General features: G+C 42.9%; 1 pseudogene; it reads left to right on the forward strand.

The window, feature by feature from the left end:
• The first annotated feature begins 2,391 nt into the window (after nt 1–2,391).
• Nucleotides 2,392–7,500, forward strand: part of LOC115187506 (periostin-like) — a 51,432-nt pseudogene continuing 46,323 nt past the window's right edge.

The raw sequence follows: 7,500 nt of genomic DNA on the forward strand, positions 1-7,500 counted from the left end.
AACTCAGTGAGGAACACTGCATATGGCCCAGGAGGTCTGTAAACAGTAGCTATAAAAAGTGATTGAGTAGGCTGCATAGATTTCATGACTAGAAGCTCAAAAGACGAAAACGTCATTGTTTTTTTTTTTGTAAATTGAAATTTGCTATCGTAGATGTTAGCAACACCTCCGCCTTTGCCGGATGCACGGGGGGTATGGTCACTAGTGTAACCAGGGGGTGAGGCCTCATTTAACACTGTAAATTCATCAGGCTTAAGCCATGTTTCAGTCAGGCCAATCACATCAAGGTTATGATCAGTGATTAGTTAATCGACTATAACTGCCTTGGAAGTGAGGGATCTAACATTAAGTAGCCCTATTTTGAGATGTGAGATATCACAATCTTTTTCAATAATAACAGGAATGGAGGAGGTCTTTATTCTAGTGAGATTGCTAAGGCGAACACCACCATGTTTAGTTTTGCCCAACCTAGGTCGAGGCACAGACACGGTCTCATTGGGGATAGCTGACTACACTGACTGTGCTAGTGGCAGACTCCACTAAGCTGGTAGGCTGGCTAACAGCCTGCTGCCTGGCCTGCACCCTATCTCATTGTGGAGCTAGAGGAGTAAGAGCCCTGTCTATGTTCGTAGATAAGATGAGAGCACCCTCTAGCTAGGATGGAGTCCGTCACTCCTCAACAGGCCAGGCTTGGTCCTGTTTGTGGGTGAGTTGCAGAAAGAGGGCCAATTATCTACAAATTCTATCTTTTGGGAAAGGCAGAAAAACAGTTTTCAACCAGATATTGAGTTGTGAGAATCTGCTGTAGAGCTCATCACTCCTCTAACTGGGATGGGACCAGAGACAATTACTTGAATCGATGCCTACACATCTTTATAGCTGATTAATACACAGAAGCTATGTTGCACATGGTGAGCTCTGACTGTTTCATCCTAACATCATTGGTGCTGACGTGAATAACAATATCTCTATACGCTCTACACTCGCCAGTTTTAGCCTTAGCCAGCACCGTCTTTAGATTAGCCTTAACGTCGGTAGCCCTGCCTCTGGTAAACAGTGTATGATCGCTGGATGATTCGTTTTAAGTCTAATACTGCGGGTAATGGAGTCACCAATGACTAGGGTTTTCAATTTGTCAGAGCTAATGGTGGGAGGCTTTGGCATCTCAGACCCCGTAACGGGAGGAGTAGAGACCAGAGAAGTCTCGGCCTCTGACTCCGACTCGCTGCTTAAGAGATCTGTGCTAACTTCGCTTCCATGAAATGTAGTGCCTTCAGAAAGTATTCACTCCACTTGACTTTTTCCACATTTTGTTGTGCGATAAAAATTGATTTCATTATCATTTTTTGTCAACGATCTACACAAAATATTAATATCAAGTGGAAAAACAAATCGAACATTTGTCAAATAAAATATGAAAAATAAAATACTAATACATTTTCATTAGATAAGTCAAACCCCTGAGTCAATACATGTTATAATCATCTTTGGAAGTTGTGAGTCGTTTATTTATCACGTGCGCTGAATACAATAGGTTTTCACCTTACAGTGAAATGCTTACTTACAGGTTCTAACCAACAGTGCAAAAAAGGTATTAGATGAACAACAGGTAAGTAAAGAAATAAAAACAACAGTAAAAAGACAGTGAAAAATAACAGTAGCAAATGACTATTGTAGCTGGAAATAGCAGATTTCTTTATGGAATATCTACATAGCCGTACAGAGGCCCATTATCAGCAACCATCACTCCTGTGTTCCAATGGCACGTTTTGTTAGCTAATCCAAGTTTATCATTTTAAAATGCTAATTGATCATTAGAGAAACATTTTGCAATTATCTTAGCACAGCTGAAAATTGTTGTCCTGATTAAAGAAGCAATAAAACTGGCCTTCTTTAGACTAGTTGAGTATCTGGAGCATCAGCATTTGTGGGTTTGATTACAGGCTCAAAATGGCCAGATACAAAGACCTTTCTTCTGAAACTCATTGTTCTGAGAAATGAAGGCTATTCCATGCGAGAAATTGGCAAGAAACTGAAGATCTCGTACAATGCTGTGTAACTCCCTTCACAGAACAGCGCAAACTGACTCTAACCAGAATAGAAAGAGGAGTGGGAGGCCCCGGTGCACAACAGAGCAAGAGGACAAGTACATTAGAGTGTCTAGTTTTAGAAACAGACACCTCACAAGTCCTCAACTGGCAGATTCATTAAATAGTACCCTGCAAAACACCAGTCTCAACGTCAACAGCGAAGAGGCGACTCCGGATTGCTGGCCTTCTAGGCAGAGTTGCAAAGAAAAAAAACAGACTGGCCAATAAAAATAAATAATAAATAAAAAGAAAACCTTAAAAAAAATGTATCCTAGCAGGGTGGTTCTATCTCTTACAGTTGTGTCTTGTGTTTTCTCCAGGATGGTTGTCTATGAGTGCTGTCCAGGCTACATGAAGCTGGAAGGCATGAAAGGATGCCCTGCAGGTTTGTGTAAACTAGTGTGGTCCACATCACCAGTCTTTGAAAAGCCATACAACCTCCGAGATGAGACTTCATAGGATTTCACCCTGTACTCTCACCTCCTTTCCGGCTATAGCTCCTCCCTCTCACCTTATAGATCTTACCTTATAGTCCCTCCCTCTCACCATATAGTCCCTCCCTCTCACCCTATAGCTCCTCCCTCTCACCCTATAGCTCCTCCCTCACCCTATAATTCCTCCCTCTCACCCTATAGCTCCTCCCTCTCACCCTATAGCCCCTCCCTCTCACCCTATAGCTCCTCCCTCTCACCCTATAGCTCCTCCCTCTCACCCTATAGCACCTCCCTCTCACCGTATAGCTCCTCCCTCTCACCCTATAGTGCCTCCCTCTCACCCTATAGCTCCTCCCTCTCACCCATAGCTCCCCCTCTCACCCTTTAGCTCCTCCCTCTCACCCTATAGCTCCTCCCTCTCACCCTATAGCACCTCCCTCTCACCATATAGCTCCTCCCTCTCACCCTATAGTTCCTCCCTCTCACCCTATAGTTCCTCCCTCTCACCCTATAGCACCTCCCTCTCACCCTATAGCTCCTCCCTCTCACCCTATAGCTCCTCCCTCTCACCCTATAGCTCCTCCCTCTCACCCTGGGTGAGCAGATTTCTGTTCCAACTCATTTGGTTTGATACATTGAATCAGGTGTGATCGTGCTGAGCTGGAACAGAAGCTTGGACACCCAGCAGTGTTGGCCTGCTGCAGTTGGTTTATACATTGTGTGTGACTTTAAACTCTCTCTCTCTCTTGGTTCCTCCAGTGGCTCCTATAGACCATGTGTATGGCACATTGGGCCTGGTGAAGGCTAGGACAACCCAAAAGTACTCAGCCCTCTCTAAGCTGAGGGAGGAGATTGAAGGGAAGGGATCGTTCACTATGTTTGCCCCTAGCGACGAAGCCTGGGACCTGCTGGACCCTGTAAGTAGACATAACTGTAGGTAGTCAATCAGTTACTTAGTTAAATAGTCAGTCAATCAGTTAGTCAGTCATTTAGTTAATCAGTCAGTCAGTCAGTCAGTCATTTAGTTAATCAGTCAGTCAGTCAGTTAATCAGTCAGTCAGTCAGTTTGTCAGTTAATCAGTCAGTCATTTAGTTAATCAGTCAGTCAGTTAGTCAGTCAGTCAGTCAGTTTGTCAGTCAGTCAGTCAGTCAGTTAATCAGTTAGTCAGTCAGTTAATCAGTCAGTCAGTCAGTCAGTTTGTCAGTCAGTCAGTCAGTCAGTCAGTCAGTCAGTTTGTCAGTCAGTCAGTCAGTCAGTCAGTTAATCAGTCAGTCAGTCAGTCAGTCAGTTTGTCAGTCAGTCAGTCAGTCAGTCAGTCAGTTAGTCAGTCAGTCAGTCAGTCAGTCAGTCAGTCAGTCAGTCAGTCAGTCAGTCAGTCAGTCAGTCAGTTAGTCAGTTAGTCAGTCAGTCATTTAGTTAATCAGTCAGTCAGTCAGTCATTTAGTTAATCAGTCAGTCAGTCATTTAGTTAATCAGTCAGTCAGTCAGTCAGTTAATCAGTCAGTCAGTCAGTTAATCAGTCAGTCAGTTAATCAGTCTGTCAGTCAGTCATTCAGTCAGTCAGTCATTTAGTTAATCAGTCAGTCAGTTAATCAGTCTGTCAGTCAGTCAGTCAGTCATTCAGTCAGTCAGTCAGTTAATCAGTCAGTTAATCAGTCAGTCAGTCAGTTAATCAGTCATTCAGTCAGTCAGTCAGTCAGTCAGTCAGTCATTCAGTCAGTCAGTCATTCAGTCAGTCAGTCAGTCAGTCAGTCAGTCAGTCATTCATTCAGTCAGTCAGTCAGTCATTCAGTCAGTCATTCAGTCAGTCAGTCAGTCAGTCAGTCAGTCAGTCATTCAGTCAGTCAGTCAGTCAGTCAGTCAGTCAGTCAGTCAGTCAGTTAGTCAGTCAGTCAGTCAGTTAAACAGTCAGTCAGTTGGTCAGTTAATCAGTTAGTTAATCAGTCAGTCAGTCAGTTAGTCAGTCATTTAGTTAATAATCAGTTAGTTAGTTAATCCTTGTTCACAACGGCAGGTTGAAGGTGCTCAAATCCAATTCTTTCCCATATCCGATTCGAAACCTTCTGAACAGGCAGAAAACACATGGAATCGAATATTTCAAACCACATTCATAGATTCCAGAGTCAGTAATCAAGCGGCAGCATCGGAGCGCAGGAGACGATGGGGAAGAGTCAACAATAAGACAGCGATCAGAGGAAGACTGCAAGGCAGATGGAAAGGACAAAACACCACAGTCAGTTATTGTACCGCACTAGTACTAAAGCCAAGGTTGAAAAACTCTGGTAGCCTTCTTCACGGAGATCATGGGGGGGGGAATCTGATCACCTTCTCGTGATTGCTGGATGAGAGCTCACCACTGTCAATATTCAGTCTGTGTGGCTAGCGGCTAACGTTAGTCGGCTTCGAGACTAGCTAACGCAGACTAGATTGTCCATATGAAATTGAGAAATAGTGCATTGTGTGTACTTTAAAAGATATCTGGAAATAAGTTAATAAATATGTAGTTCTAGGGAACCAGATGGCGACTACGACGAAGTTACTAAGTCTATGACAACACCGTGTTTTTACTTTAGTGAGTAAAATCTCATACTTGTAAAAACTCCTAAGCTTTAGTTAGTCAGTTAGCCAATCAGTCAGTCAGTCAGCCAGTTCTGTTCAGAAAGAGAGATCTCTGCTTCCTCTCTCCCACACTCTCTTGTTCCTCCTATCCATGCCCAGGAGGTGCTTGATGCCTTGGTGAGCAACGTGAACATCGAGCTGTACAACGCCCTGCACTATCACATGGTCGACCATCGCATGCTAACTAAAGACCTGAAGAACGACATGTCTATCACCTCCATGTACAACAACCTAGGACTCTACATCAATCATTACTCCAATGGGGTATGTATTCAACCGCTAGCCCCAAGACATTACCCTTAGACCCTACCCCTGGACCCCCCCAAAAACCTACCTAGCACCTACTCCTAGATCCAACTGCTAGCCCCAAGACTTAACCCTTAACCCCTACCCCTGGACCCCCCCCCGAACCTAGCTAGAACCTACTCCTAGATCCAACCGCTAGCCCCAAGACTTAACCCTTAGCCCCTACCCTGGATCCCCAAAAAAACCTACCTAGCACCTACTCCTAGATCCAACTGCTAGCCCCAAGACTTAATCCTTAACCCTACCCCTGGACCCCCCCCCCGAACCTAGCTAGAACCTACTCCTTGATCCAACTGCTAGCCCCAAGACTTAACCCTTAACCCCTACCCCTGGACCCTCCCCCCCCGAACCTAGCTAGAACCTACTCCTAGATCCAACTGCTAGCCCCAAGACTTAACCCTTAACCCTACCCCTGGACCCCCCCCCCCGAACCTAGCTAGAACCTACTCCTAGATCCAACTGGAGTAGAAATATATGTGTCTTTAAAAATTACTCACACCCTTTGACTTATTCCTCATTTTGTTGTGTTACAGCCTGAATTCAAAATTGATTTAAAAAATGTTTTATCATACCCATCCACAATATACCCCATAATGACAAAGTGAAAACATGTTTTGAGACATTTTTGCAAATATATTGAAAATGAAATACAGAAATATCTCATTTCCATAAGTATTCGCACCCTGAGTCAATACACGTTAGAATCACCTTTTGGCAGTGATTACAGCTGTGAGTCTTTCTGGGTAAGGCTCTAAGAGCTGTGAGTCTTTCTGGGTAAGTCTCTAAGAGCTCTGAGTCTTTCTGGGTAAGTCTCTAAGAGCTCTGAGTCTTTCTGGGTAAGTCTCTAAGAGCTTTGCACACCTTGATTGTACAATATTTGCACATTATTCATAAAAAAAACACATTCAAGCTCTGTCAAGTTGGTTTTTGATCATTGCTAGACACAACATTTCAGTCTTGCCATAGATTTCCAAGCCCATTTGAAGTCAAAACCGTAACTCGGCCCCTCAGGAACATTCAATGTCGTCTTGGTAAGCAACTCAAGTGTATATTTGGCCTTGTGTTTTAGGTTATTGTCCTGCTGAAAGGTAAATTTGTCTCCCAGTGTCTGTTGGAAAGCAGACTGAAATAGGTTTTCCTCTAAGATTTTGCCTTTGCTTAGCCTCATTCAGTTTTATTTTTATCCTAAAAAACTCCCTAGTCCTGTCCGATGACAAGCATACCCATAATATGATGCAGACACCACCATGCTTGAAAATATGAGGAGTGGTACTCAGTGATGTGTGTGTTGGATTTGTTCCAAACATAATTTTTGTATTCAGGACATAAACTTAATTTATTTGCCACATTTTTTTTCAGTTTTACTTTTGTGCCTTATTGCAAACAGGATGCATGTTTAAAAAAAAGAATTCTAGCTTCCTTCTTTTCACTCTGTCATTTAGGCTTTTATTGTGGAGTAACTACAATGTTGTTGATCCATTGTAAGTTATCTGCTATCACAGCCATTAATAAATCTCTGTTTTAAAGTCACCATTGACGTCATGGTGAAATCCCTGAGCGGTTTCCTTCCTCTCGGTAACTGAGTTAGGAAGGACGCCTGTATCTTTGTAGTGACTGGGTGTATTGGTACACCATCCAAAGTGTAATTAATAACTTCACCAAGCTCAAATGGATATTCAATGTCTGCTTTTACATTTTTACCCATTTACCAATAGGTGCCCTTCTTTGTGAGGAATTGAAAAACCTCCCTGGTCTTTGAGGTTGAATCTGTGTTTGAATGAGGGACCTTACAGATAATTATATGTGTGGGGTACAGAGATGAGGTTGTCATTAAAGAATGCATGTTAAACAGTGGTATTGTACACAGAGTGAGTCCATGTAACTTTTATGAGACTTATTTAGTCTCGCTACAACAAAAGGGTTAAATACTTGACTCAAAACATTTCAGCTTTTAATTTTAAATTAATTTGTTAAAATGTCTAAAAACACAATTCCATTTTGACATTTTGGGGTATTGTGTGTAGGCCAGGGACACAACATCTCAATGTAA

The sequence above is a fragment of the Salmo trutta genome, unplaced genomic scaffold (genome assembly GCF_901001165.1).
Source record: "Salmo trutta unplaced genomic scaffold, fSalTru1.1, whole genome shotgun sequence".
Taxonomy (NCBI): domain Eukaryota; kingdom Metazoa; phylum Chordata; class Actinopteri; order Salmoniformes; family Salmonidae; genus Salmo; species Salmo trutta.